The sequence below is a fragment of the Narcine bancroftii genome, chromosome 4 (assembly GCF_036971445.1).
Source record: "Narcine bancroftii isolate sNarBan1 chromosome 4, sNarBan1.hap1, whole genome shotgun sequence".
NCBI classification, from domain to species: Eukaryota; Metazoa; Chordata; class Chondrichthyes; order Torpediniformes; family Narcinidae; genus Narcine; species Narcine bancroftii.
Genome location: NC_091472.1, coordinates 248,074,778 through 248,089,374, shown reverse-complemented (window position 1 = coordinate 248,089,374; position 14,597 = coordinate 248,074,778).

Sequence of the window (14,597 nt, the reverse complement as noted above, 5' to 3'; positions counted from 1 at the left end):
TAGATTTATCTAAAATTAGATCTAGGCAAAAATTAAAATCTCCACCAATTATTATAATTTCATTTGCTTCTACCAGATTAAGAAAAGCATTTTGAATAAATTTTTCATCATCTGTATTAAGTGCATGCACATTCTTAAAAATTTTTCCATATTCCCACCATCCTCTGGGTAAAAAAAATATACCCCTTGTTTGCTTTTAAATCTTTCCCCTCTCACTTTAAATGTACATTCTAGTTTTTGAGTCACTAATGCCAGGAAAAATGTTATGACAGAAGGACAGAAACCCCAAATAATAATAAAATAATAAAACGAAAAAAAGAATCCCAAAAAGCGCTGATTAGGTCAGCACTAACTCTCTTAATTATGAGAAGTGGCTCTTGCCACTAGTGGCATGAGGCCCCATAAAATGAAAGCAGATAAAGAGAATTTGCCTCCCCCAGAATATCAAAATTTAGTTTCAGTCAGTCAATCAAGTATGGTAAGCTTCTTCAAGGTCTCTGTTGACTTGATCATCATCAATTTTGACTTGAACCTCAGTCTGCTGTCTTCCTGCTTGAATCCCTCCCCTTCCATTTGTTGGGATGAATAATGTTGTCCTCCATTTTGCTTTTTATTAGGCAATGAGTTGGCAAATTCCAAAGTTTCAGATTCATTAGCAAAAAAAGTTGTGCTCGATATTGTCCATAAAAAAAAACTTTAAGAACTTCAGGGTATCGAAAAACAAATTTATATCCCTTCTTCCACAAAACTGACTTTTCTGGTTTAAATTCTTTTCTTCTTTTTTTCATAACTTAAATTCGCATAGAAGAATACTCTGTTGTTCTGAACCATTAAGAGGCTACGTTGTTCCCTGGCTTTTCGAACTGCCATTTTCAAAATAATTTCACTATCTTGATAACGTAAACATTTAATCAAAATAGAGCGTGGTGGTTGTCCTGGATACGGTTTTTTTTTCTAAGAGCTCTATGCGCTCTATCAAGATCCAGTCCTTTTGGAAAATTCTCTGGTTCCAAAATTTAAGGCAGCCAATTTTGAAAAAAACTCTACTGGATTAATGCCCTCAACGTCCTCAGGCAAACCAACAATTTTTACATTATTTCTTCTGCTCTGATTTTTCAACATATCAACTTTTTGCAATAAATCCTTTTTCTGAATTTCTCACGCTGTAAAAGAATCTTCTATCTTATCAACTGTATCTTTACATTCTTCTACCTCCATATGACAACCCTGAAAGTCTTCAAATTTTTGAACTTTAATTTTAATTTTACCAACAATTTTATTATACTTTGCAATATCTATCTTCATTATAGTCATATCTTCTCTAATAGCTCCCAGTTGAGAAGTAAAATCTGTTTTCACTACTGCATATTTTGCATCCATTTTTTTACTGATTGAATCAATTTTTTCAAAAATTTTATCAAAAATCTGCAGATCAAGACGTTTTGGGGTTACATAATATGCACCCATTTTATCTTGATCTCCTCCTTCTTCTTCTGATTCCTCTCCTTGTAATTGTGGCTCAAGGCTTTCCACTTCCACTCCTACCTCCTCTTCTTCTTCTGTAGATGTAGCCAGTTGTTGAAATTTTATACGAGCTCGCTGCTTAGCCCTCATTTGACTTGCTACCATGGTTGAAGTCGGGCCCGCAGTCTCTGTACCGATCACTTCCATAGTGCACATGCAAGATGTTCCGCTCATTCACAGTGGTTCAACAGTCACTTCTGTACTCTTTTTCCGTGTTCCAGCACCATCTTCTCCAGCTCCCTGAAAAGGTGGTGCTGGAGACTGGTTCCTTAACCGAGGAGGCTTAGCAGATTGTGGCTGGAGAGGAATCAGGATCAAAGGCTGAATCTCAAGGTAGGCCCAGTTTCTTCCATCAATGTAACTTCAGTTGTATCTGTTTTTGTTTTGCAGTCTGTGTTTTAGATTTTTTTGCAGCCATCTTTTCAGACCTCCAGAAGAATTTTAAAACTGTTCATTTTTTAAAAAAGTCAGGTTTTTAATTAATTCTTCCTGGAGAGGCATTTTCCACGTCTTCTTCCTACACCATCATGCCATGCCCCCCCCCCCTTCAAACCTTTTTGAATTCGATGTGAAAGCTTCATTAGGGCCATTTTGCTATTATACTGTGTACAATTCAAGGCCATTATCTCTGAATTTCCACAAGAATTTTTTTTTCTCAGTGTCTTTCTGTTATTCTTAAATTTCCTCATGTCCCTCAGATCCGAAGATGCACTGCACAGTTGGATCAGCCCATCATTTCCAATCTAAATAATTTTGTTTTGCTGTATTTCCTTTTCTGTTTCCAATTACACTGATCTATAACCAAATTCTTTCCAGGATGAGACAACAAGGAATGCAAAACTCCTTTTTAGACTATTGGCTGCCTCCCCATTATCTAATTGCCTCCAGCAATCACATGAATCACTACTAAAGAAGAAATTTTGATCTGAGGTGTTAATTCTCATTTTCTTTCCTGACATACAGACAGTTACCAGCATTTTAAATTTTATTTCAGATTTCCAGCATTTGCAGTTTTTTTTTTACCCATGAATAAGTTTATTATTTTTAGAACTTCAGTATATAAACTAAACAGATTTGAACATTATGATTGGACAGATGTAGGTGAAGAAAATCCCCAAAATGCATGATTTGAAATTATTGCCAGAGCGCATATCCATAAATATCAAAAGGAACAACAAAATCACATGTATTGTGAAATGCATCCATAACATATCAAGCTCGTGTTCTTAAGAATCACAGAAATTGAATCAGTGGGAGTTCGTTCATGGGAAGATTTAGACACAGTGATTCACCTCCCAAAGGTGATTAAATATGATTGATCAAGGTATTGATCAAGCAAAGTTTACGTGGTCTGTGAAATCAAGAAGGCTTGGAATGGCAAAGTTCTATGTGAAGTGAAGAGATAAAATAAAACAGAAGCAGATCTTAAATACTCAGTTCTCAATTACAAATATAACATGGTTGGAGAATCTAGCAATCGATTAACACAGTTCTGATGAACAGAACAAATAGTTCACCCATATATATAAATAGTCATAACATTTTTCCTGGCATTAGTGACTCAAAACTAGAATGTATATTTTAAAGTGAGAGGGGAAAGATTTAAAAGCAAATGAGGGGTATATTTTTTTACCCAAAGGATGGTGGGAATATGGAAAGAGCTGCCAAAAGAAGTGGTAGCCGTGGGTACAATTGTAAAAAACTTCTCGACAGGTGCGTGGAGGGGAAAGTTTTGGTTGGCATGGACAAGGGTGATAAATGGCCTATTTATGCTGTAAAATTCTGTGACATTAAGAACAGCTTCTAGATGCACTATGCTTTCATATGAATCCTCTGTTCCATTACACATGCACTTTATTTTTTAGTCTGTACTTCCACTGTACATGACATCAAGGGTTCTACTTGATTGTACATGTGTACCACACTCTAGGCTCGTGACATGCTCTTATGGCATTTGTAATGAATGATTGTGTCAGAGTGTACTGTGTACATATTCAATTTGCATAAATCTACAAAGCATTTTTCCCCTTAAAATGCTCTAAGTTATTATAGACGACTGGACTGCTTTGCATGCATTTGAAATTAAGATCAGATCAGAGATTAAAACAGGTATTCAATTGTCCTGAAGCAATTGCGAGAGAATCTTCACATGAACATGAAGCTTGCTCCTGCAACCTGCGAGTTTCTGCACGTACAGTTAAACAAAGATAAAAGGCAATCTGTGGACAGGTCATCAAGTTTAAAGTGCAAAATAACCGATCAATGTTTGTCTAATTAAATGAAGCTGCTTTGAAGTCCATGGTTCGAAGAAAGAATGTAATGCTTTCACTGAAATGTCTTAATCTTAATCATGTCTTCATAATTTTCTCATTTCCAGAAGGCTATTAAACAATTGTTTTCCTTCCTTCATTGATTTTGTCTGTAAATTGTAGATTTGTAAAGATTGAAATTTACTGCCATGTTGTTTTCTGTATTTTTAATTTAGCTCTGTATTCATATTAAGAAAGTATTGAACAATAGACCACTGCAGCACAGAAACAGGCCCTTTGGCTTTCTAGTCTGTGCTGAACTATTATTCTGCTTTGTCCCACTGACCTGAACCCACATTATATCCAAACACACCCCTCGCATCCATGTCCTTGTCCAAATTTTTCTTATATGTGAACATTGAGCTTGCATTCACCAATTCAGCTGGCAGCTGGTTCCACACCTCTATCACTCTCTGTATGAAGAAGTCCTCCCTAATGTTCCCTTTGAGATTTTACCCTTATTGTGAAATGGGTATTCATTACTGCTGTGAAGTTCTACAGACTGACTCTTTCCCTGACTCCACCCACACATATCCTGATATAAACCCTGCATCCCCGCCAAAACCCCAGTTCAGTCCAAAGACCATGTGTGCTATTCTTACTGAATAAAAGTGTGTTGTACTCTCTCTGGTCTTGAATGCTCTCAGTCGCGCTACAACCCTTTCACCCTTAATCCATGTCCTCTCGGTTTTATCACTTTACCTCAGTGGGATAAAGTCTGCTTGCATTTATTCTATTTCTGCCCATCATAATTTTGTATACCTCTCTCTAATATACCTCCCCACTCCCACCCCCACCCTTCTTCTATACTCCCGGGAATAAAGTCATCACCTGTTTACCCTTTCCTTGAAACTCAGTTCTTCGAGTCCTGGTAACATCCTTCTAAATCTCCTCTGCACTCTTTCAATTTTATTGACATCCTTTCTGTAGTTTGGTGACCAAAACTACACACAATACTCCAAATATGAACAAAAAGACACTTTTGAAGATAACCTTTCCTATACCTCCTAATGGTGGGAGGCCTACATTTATAAAATACAATAATTGTTGGTAGAGGAAAATATTCAAGAGTGCAGAACTTGCCATCTTGATAACTATTAAATTGACTATTACTTATAAATACGTAGACATAGTGCATTGCATGTCTGCAGTTTATATGATTTTGACTGTACCTTTAAGAATCAAGTGAATCAGCTGGTATGATTTTGATAAATGTTTGTATCATACACATCTGCTTAATTTGTGAATATCTGTCCCTAATGAAAGATTCCACCTGTTGGCTTTGTCTGGTTGACTAAATGGGCTTGCAACAACAGCAAATTGCTGTGATTTTGGATGTTATTATCAGTTCGAGTAACAGTAGCAGTGATCTAATGAGGTGAGACTAGAGGGAGAGGTTCCTTGAATGGTGTGTGGCAGTGGTAGGGGAAAACAGGACATGAGAGATACCTCAGGATGGTCATGTGACAGGAACAGGCTCATGTTTTGTTCTCCATAGGAATCATTTGGAGCTTTCCTAAAAGGCAAGCAACATTATTGAGGTCTTGGGGAGGACGTAGAACATAAATACATGACAGACCTAAGGAAAAGGAGGTGATATTGTTTCTGATGGGAGGTGGGAGGTGTAGGGCATGATGGTGAGTCAATCAGCCACAGGTACCATGAGTGGTCTCTTCTGGAAAAAAGTTGAAGGGACACCAATTCAATGTTGGGAGTCATTGAAATAAATCAAAGTGAAGTGGGTGAATAGATTGTTCAAGAGATACGCAGAGTTTCCACCAACTGGAGATAGTGCATGAGAACACAAGGGAGTTTCATAATTCTTAAGTGCAGGAAGGAAAGAAACCTTCAGGAGTGGTCATAACTATGATTTTTCTCAGCAGCTGAGTCACATGTTTCTTGGGAGTGGGTTTACTGGGAATCTAGTAGGCCACATGATTTCCAAAGGGAGGAAAAACCAGTGCCTGGCAATGGGTGTCACTCAAACTTAAAATGTCAGCTAAGGTTACCTTAAATTAGGAAGCACTGGATAAAATTTTAAGTCAATAAAGAAGCTGGTCTCATCTTTCTTGGAAGTGCTGATGGGAATTCTTGGAATGACATATAAGGATATTATATAAACCATGGAATTTGAAGATAACAAGATGGAAATAGCAACTTGAAAACAGACAGGAGACTGCAGGTGATGGAATCTGAAGCTAGACAAACTGCTGAAGATAAAGGAAGGCCAACATTTTGAGACAAAAACTTGACAGTTTCGGGTCCAAACATTGACTATTCATTTCCCCCACTGATGCAGCTTGACCCACTGAGTTTCTCTAGAAGATTGTGTTTAGGAGTAGAAATCAGTTGTATTTACTTTTTATTTGAAGAGAGCAGAAAGTGACTATAAATATTCCTATAGATACTTTAGCAAGCCATCTTATGCTAGACCAAGGCATGGATTGGTGATGTTTCCACCACACTTCACTCAGGCTGACCAAGACAATTTATGTATTTGTGAAAATATCCCCAGTGAGAAGAACTACTGGGTGCCTTGCAGGATCACCTGAGCCCAGTGACTGTGGCTATGGGATTTCAAAGGCTCTAATAATCCTGGAAGTTGGTTGAATCAAATACCTAGAACTAATGGAATTATTTTTTTGAAAGGCTGTAGGTCTGAGGTAACAAGGATATCAAGTCCTGTCAAGGGTATATTGGCTCTCTCTGGCCGTTCAGCTTGAATGCTGCCAAGGAGCTATCAGATACTTTCAATCCAGAGGTTACAGGTTGCAGCTAAATGAAGGCAATTCCGATATCATCCTATTTTGCCCCCCCCCAACTCCATCAAAATTATCGCCAAAACCCTTGGTAACTTATTCACCATCATTAAACCACACATCAAATCCCTTTGTGTGATATTCGATTCCACCTTGATGAACAAGTCAATGCAGTAGTAAAAGCTTTTTCCAGCTCCGCATTATTGCCAAAATCAAATCATTCCTGGCGCTGAAAAACCTCGAGGAAGTTACCCACGCCCTCATTTTCTCCCGTTTAGATTACTCTCACTCTCTTTATTAGTCAGTCATCATTATACTATTGCAACTGGTTCAGAATGCAGCAACCAAGCTCCTGACAGGAGCCAAGAAGAAGGACCATATCACTCCTATTCTTGCCTCCATTCATTGGTTTCCAGTACGACTCAGGATAGATTTTAATGTTCTCCAGTTCGTTTACAAAACTCTTAATGGACTAGGCCCCTCCTACATCACCCATCTCCTAATGACCTACTCCACTTCAAGACCCCTCAGATCAGCCATTTTAGGGTGCTTGGTTGTTCCGCGCTTGAATCTCAATCTCAGGGTAGATTGTCCCTTCGCAATAGCAGCCCCCAAACTGTGGAAAAATATTCCTCGATCCATTAAATCAGCCCCTTCCTTTAACTCTTTCAAATCCAGGCTGAAGTTATATTTTTACTCGCAAGCAATTGTCGATTGTTACCATATTGTATGTACAATTCTAAACCTCGGGGACCCGTGTTATACTTCACTTTAAATAGCTGCTTAAGTTAAAATGTAATTTATGATTTTTACAGCACTTTGGTCAACGTGAGTTGTTTTAAATGTGCTATATAAATAAACTAACTAAACTAAAGTACATTGTTTGTCCTGCTGAGTTTCTCCAGCATTGTGCTTTTACGTTAAATAATTATTTTTGTTCAACATTGCACATTAAACAGCATGAGCTCTCCTGGATGCTCTTCCCTATTTAATCAAAAGAAGTTGGAAGAAAGCATTCAGTTATCTATTGAGATTTCAGTGGGAGAGGGAAGAAATATTCAGGCTCGTCAGCCGTCTTGTTTATCTGTGGTAAATTTTGGGAAGAGAAGCAGCAGGCCACTTAACATATGTAACTAAATTTACCTGAATGAATGTCAATGCATGTGACAAGGTGTTTAGACATTACAAAGAGCTTTCATAGCCTTTGTTGCTTTTTGATTATGCCACTCTTTGACCTTTTATTTACTTTTTGTACAATCTGTTGCTTTACGTGTGTGTGTGTGTGTGTGTGTGTGTGTGTGTGTGTGTGTGTGTGTGTGTGTGTGTGTGTGTGTGTGTGTGTGTGTGTGTGTGTGAGAGAGAGAGAGAGAGAGAGACAGACAGACAGACAGACAGACAGACGTTTATGTTTTGCATGTGTTGATGTGCATACTTGTGGGTGAGTCTCTCCCAATGATGGTTTACAGAGAGAAAGATGCAGTCAACTCTGCTTGCAGTCTCTACTGGTCTCCTTTCAGGTTACACTAACCTGAGACTGAGTGGTAGGTACAAATATGTTTACTGTATCCATATTGATAATTAAGGAAGATGTTCAGACCTGCAGGAGAACCATATTAACAGTGAGGACCTTGAAAGGCTACAGTGAGTCAAGGGGCAACTTAAGGCAAAGCTAAAGCAGCAGTTGACAATTGGCAGCCTCTTCCAGACTATGTACATGTGTAGATAAAAGCCCAATGTAACTGTCAGTGACTCTCTGCTCTTCTGCAGGCCGAAGTCTTTTGAAATGAGTAGTCTGAAGTGAACTTGCAAATTATTCTCAATGTTAAATACTCAGGGCATGTCTCATGAAGCTTGAATGAGTTTTCATCTGTGAACTATGAATTGTGTGGGGCAGAAATATAACCATATTTTTAAAAATGAATTGAGATCCTTCAAATTCAAAAGGTTTAATGTAACTTCCTTCATTCAGTTTTTGTCTGTCTGAATGCTGCAGTTTTAAGGTTCTTTAAAATCTTTGTTTTTTTTTATTTTCTGGTTTGCCCTCTGTGAGAAATATTTCACGGGATTTGCTGTCTAAGTACAAGTAATTTGTTGGGACTGGTATTTGGTGACAACCAAGATTTGGAAATATAAAATTTTTGCCTTTAGGAAGTTGGAATTCTATGTACAGTTTTATTTGTGGCTGTCAACTAATACCAACCAGAGAATCAGGAGCAGGGTTGAAATATTGGTGACATTTTATTTTTATTTCTTGTGTGACCTGCTAAGTTTCTCTGGCACATTTATCTATTGCACTCAACCCCAGCATCTGCAGACTGTTGTTTAACCCCCCCCAGAATGGAGCCATTTGATACTCCATGATTCAGTGCTACATCACTCGCATCTCTGAATATGAAATGTTAAACTGAGATTCTCTCCGATCTTTCAGGTGGATGAAATTGATGTGATGCATGACTTATCCTCTTACCAATATCACTTGAACAATGTTTCATTGTCATTCCTAAGAGATTATTTTGTACATGTATGATGCCTTGCTTCCTAGCCACAACAGCACATCAACAAAATGTAATACGTCATATTGTTCCCATTAAATCCAGGGTATCTATAATACAAAATGCCTCTTGTAAATGTAATGTCTCAGGCTATTGATTTAAAAAAGAGTTCTGCACAGAGGTTCTTCCCTTGTCTACTCTCCTTTGGATAATCAGGGAGGAATTTCTGGCATCTTAGCTGAGCAGTGAAACACTGGATTCTTGAAAAGCAGTTGAGTGCATTAATCCAATTTTGGGCACCTACCCAAATCCCTTTTCATTTTTTTGAGCTAGTTTTCTATTTGCCATCAACTTTCTGTACATAAAGCACAATGAAATGATCAAACTGCTCTCTACAGGCATATCTCCTGTCAATCTATCAGAAAATGATGTTAATGGCACCCGCGGTGAATGCTGGAGATCAGATAATTCCATCTCTTTGGCGGAGCGACAAAGTATGGCAGAGAAGGCAACAAATATGTGACTTGCTGTGCATGCAGGTCTGAAGGGTGGAAATTAGTGACAGCTCCTAATAGGCACAAATGCAATGTGGCCAAGCCTGGTGGTTAACAAGACAGATGTGCATTGTATTATTAATATCTGTCGGTACCTCAGGTCTAAATTAAGCTTTTTAAATGAGTCAGTTTAAAAGAATGCATAGAAGAGCTTGTTTTTTTTAAAGGGTTAGCTGTTCCAACTTTCTTTTGGTACATACATAACTCATTCTCTTCTCCAAAGAAGGCTTGAAGCACCAATGTATTTTTACCTCATTTGGTAAATAAGCAGAGCTTCAAGCTGAACACACAAGAAAGCTTTCAGAATTAATGTCTTAGGTAGTTGGGGTTTGCCTTTAGCCTTCTGTCTATGTTATTCACTTCTAAGAAAATTAAATGTAATGTTGAGACACCAGAGTGGGCTTCCTTTTTATTCCTTACACATTGCAGAATTAATAATGCTAAAATCAGATCAATGACATGGAGTAAAATAAAGAAAACTTCAGCAATATTTCTGTGATTTACTCCTTACATAACTGGTCTAACAAAACAAATGTCAAAAATGTTCTAACATAATTAAAAATCTCAGCTCAGCTGGAATACAGACTAAACCGTTCTTGATATTTTTCCTCATGAGATTCAGGTGAGTTGCTCTGAAGGGTGGGTAGTTGGTGCTCATCTCACAGAATTGACCTGCGGTGGGAAGAGATCTAATTGTAAGGAAGGACAATGAAATTGAAGGTTACTTCAATCCTGATCTGGATGTGAAAGGCTGACAGGGAGGTTTCAGAAAAAATAAATTACCAAACACTCTCCAGATCAGTGCAAAGTGTTGCTTCTATTTTGTCTCCCTCAGGATATTCCAGGTCCACAGTGGAAATTGGAGCAGGTCAAGGGTTACAGAGTGTCTTGTGATGATGGCGTGGACATGGATATGGGACAGACCTGATGGTGCTTTCATAATTTTCTGGATATGCTACTCACGTCCTTTCTCATTTTCAAGAAGCAACTAAAAAAATAACCCTAGTATCTGGCACCTATGGGGATTGGTATATGCCGAATAAGTGTATTTTCCAGTTGCTTGAGACTTAGCAGGACACCCAAGACAAGACTGCTCGGGATGGCGACCAACCACCCAGGACGGTGAATGCAAAATAAAATGCATACATTTAACTAATGCCTAATACACCTCCATTAAGAATAAATAGTTTAAAAGACAAAAGACAAAAATTCTATATTATACCTTCACTGAACAAACTTCCCTTGCATGAATAATTGTTGTTGCATCTGGAGGTTTCTCCCCATCCATGGAGCCGCCCAAAAGGGAAAAATAGCATTACAGGTGCTACTCAAATTACAATGGGTCATGTTCCAGCAAGCCCTTCGTAAGTAGAAAAATTGTACTCCACACTGAAAAAAACCACATGGTTGAGTCAGCATCGCAAGAAGATATGCTGTATGCGCACGCTGCCATCGCCCAGTATTGTGGGAGAGTAGCGTACCGCATATCGCGAGACCGGGAATAGATCGGAATTTGAAATTGAAAGTATGGATTTGAACCATCGTAACTTTGAAAAATCATAAGTCGGACCATTGTAAGTAGGGGAACTCCTGAATAGATAATTAACTCCCCTGCTCCAAGTTTACAGATAAATCCTCTGACGGATGACTCTTACTAAGCAGGGATAAGTGGAGACTTTAAGAGAGTTACCCCAATGGCGAGAGGCATCAACCAGCTCTTTATCCTTGGTGATGCCATTGCTTGTTTCATGTAATAGCTGTTATGAGCAAAGCACGGCCAAGGCCCTCCACTGGCTAAATATTTGCTCCCATCTTCACCAAAGGCTTATATGTTACTTCAGAGAATGTTTACTTTTACAATTTTAAATTTGTATTTTTTATTTTTTTTTACCTAATATTTTATTCTTTTTTGCTTTAAATTTTTATTCATTTTCCTCAATATTTTTTGCTGGTTGCTTGAGGTTGCTATTTGCTTGACTTTCGGATACCAGGGGTTTTACTGTAGTTATCTTCAAATGACATTCTAAGTTCTTGTTCATGATTTTCTGTTTTCTGAAGGAATTTCAAGGAATTTTCTGTTTTCTGAAGGAATTTCAAGGAATTTTCTGTTTTCTGAAGGAATTTCAAGGAATTTTCTGTTTTCTGAAGGAATTTCAAGGAATTTTCTGTTTTCTGAAGGAATTTCAAGGAATTTTCTGTTTTCTGAAGGAATTTCAAGGAATTTTCTGTTTTCTGAAGGAATTTCAAGGAATTTTCTGTTTTCTGAAGGAATTTCTGTTTTCTTTTCTATTTTTCTGTTTTCTTTGAAGGAATTAAAAAAAAAAGAAATTGCGGCACCTACTCAGCCATTTATCAGCATCTGTAATTTTCACATTTATTTTTTGGTTAATTTAAAAAAAATGTCAATTTTTTTTAAGAGAAAACATGCATGAACCTTTCTGGAGATATAAAAGACCTCTGTTACCATTGCTAATTTCTTTTCAATTTATACTTCCTTTCAGCGTCCTGCATCCTTACTTGATACCACAACCTGGAATGTGGCCTGCCTGGCTCATTTCTTCGGCACCACCGAGAAGGCCAAGTACTACGGCAAGGAAAGAGCCGTACACTTTTTTTCTGTAATGGAACAGCCTATCGCATTAAGTAAGAACACATATTAGAGCACCAATCACACTCTCTTCAATCCACTTCTATTGAGCAGAAGACACAAGATTGAAAACACAAGTCTCCAGATTCAAGGACAGTTCCTTAACTTCTGTCGTCAGAGACCTAAATGGATCTCTCATGTAAATGATGATGTCTTTGTCATGTTTTAACTTCTTCATTTTCTCTATATTCTGTAATTTTTCTCAGTTACACTGTGTCCTATTCCTGACTGTAATATGATATCCTATATCTCTGGAGAGACTGTAACACCATACCCTGTACCACTGCAGTGACTGTAACACCATACCCTGTACCTCTGGACTGACTGTAACATCTTACCACACACTTCTTGACTGACTGTAACATCAAGCCTTGTATCTCTGTACTTACTGTAATAACAAACCCTTTAGTTTTGAACTGACTGTATCTCTGGACTGACTGGAACACCATACCCTGTACGTTTGGACTGACTGTAACATACTTGTACCTCTGGACTGACTGTAGCACCATACCCTGTACCTCTGGACTAACTGTGATACCATTCCTGGCAGCTCGGTTTCATTGGTGTATGACCTGTTATATTTAAATATGTGTTGACTTCCCTGTTTTGCAAGCAAAACCCTTTACTGTATATTTCCACATATAAAAATAAACAATTCAATTCAATATATCTGTCTGAATAGGATCTAAAAACTGCTTAAAGCTCCTTTCCAAAAATGACACCATCAGGCTGCTGACACCATAGCTTGGAACTTGTTTAAATGCTCCACTGCTTACATCTGCCAACAGCCATTTCTCATTTCTGGCCTGCATCTTTTCAAAATAACTCACAGAGTAATATAATTTTACAAAAATACGAGGTAATTTCTATGAATTCTCATGTACTTTCAAATGATAAAAAGCTTATTTATTTGAATTTATCTGAGCACCAATTAAGCGAATCTTCCAGTGGAGAGAGCACCCTGATTTTCTCTTTGAGTGTTTGTCTCTGTCTCAACCATCAACTTCTGCCTGCTGGCACTGCAGTTTTTTTTATAACAGCGAACACTGCTTCAATTTTTATTTTGATTGATTCCTCTGTGGTAGGTCATTCCTGTGACAAATTAAATTCTGCAGCCATTCCTGGTATCCTGACCTGCTCCCACAATCGCTCTTCTGATGCCAATTTATGACACAATTTTGTAACAACTTGTGATATTTAAAGTAAATCAACTTAAAAAAAAACCACTTAAAATCTTGATTGGAAAATGGAAGTGCGGCTGGTTGTAATCGGCTCTAGAGTAAAAGGTTTATTGTGTAGATAATGGGGCAGAGAACAATTTAATATATAATGTCAGATGAAATTCATGAGTCCCCAATTTTGGCCTATCTTCTTGCAATGCAAGTCCACTACACACATATCAGGGCGCATGATATCAGGGTTTACAGCTCAGGACAACAAAGGGAGGAGGATGTAAAATAAGTTCTAAAACTTGAAGTACCCCACAAGTCACTTGATATAGGGAGTTGAAAGGAAAACAATTTGGGGGAGGGGGCAAGGGACAAGGGGAATAGAATTATTTTTAGTAATTAATGGGATATGGTTATATTTGGCAAAGTCAGCATTTCATGCTCATCCCTACCTTACCTTCAAACAAAATGGCTTCCTGATCTGTTTCTGAGGCAGTTGTGTACAATCCACAATGCTGTCAAATATTTCCCAGGCTGGGTACGAACAGTACTTTTTGTTGTGGGATCAGTGAACCAGATTGGTTCATTTGACAGTGCAAAAGTTTTGCAGCCTCTAACGCTGCTGTTATAATGCTAGATTTATTTAATTACCATAAACTTCCTTCATAGGAGGTTTTGATGCGTGTAGTCATTCATCAAAGTGCTGGCTGATCTCCTAAATTCAATGATTAGACTGCACTTTAAAGTGCACTCTAGCATTTAGATGTAGCATAGATGAGGGTATAGAGTAGTCATTTCAAAAGTGGGCAGTTCTGTGGAAAGATCTAAGGAGGAGGTGAGGAAAAAAGGGGTCGTCTGAATGTTTCCAGCAAACTCAGCCTGCAATGCTCATCATGCACCGTCCATTAGGTGAGGAGGGGTTGGGGGTGTCTGTCCAGGATGGTGACAGTAGGGGATGGTGACTGCCTGGGATAGTGACTGCCCGGGATGGTGACTGGCTGGGCTGGTGACTGGCCAGGATGGTGGCTGCTCAGGACAGTGACTCTCTGGGACAGGACTGCTCAGGTTGGTGACTGCCCGGAATAGTGACGGCCAGGATGGTGACTACCTGGGATAGTGACGCCCAAGACAAGACTGCTCGGG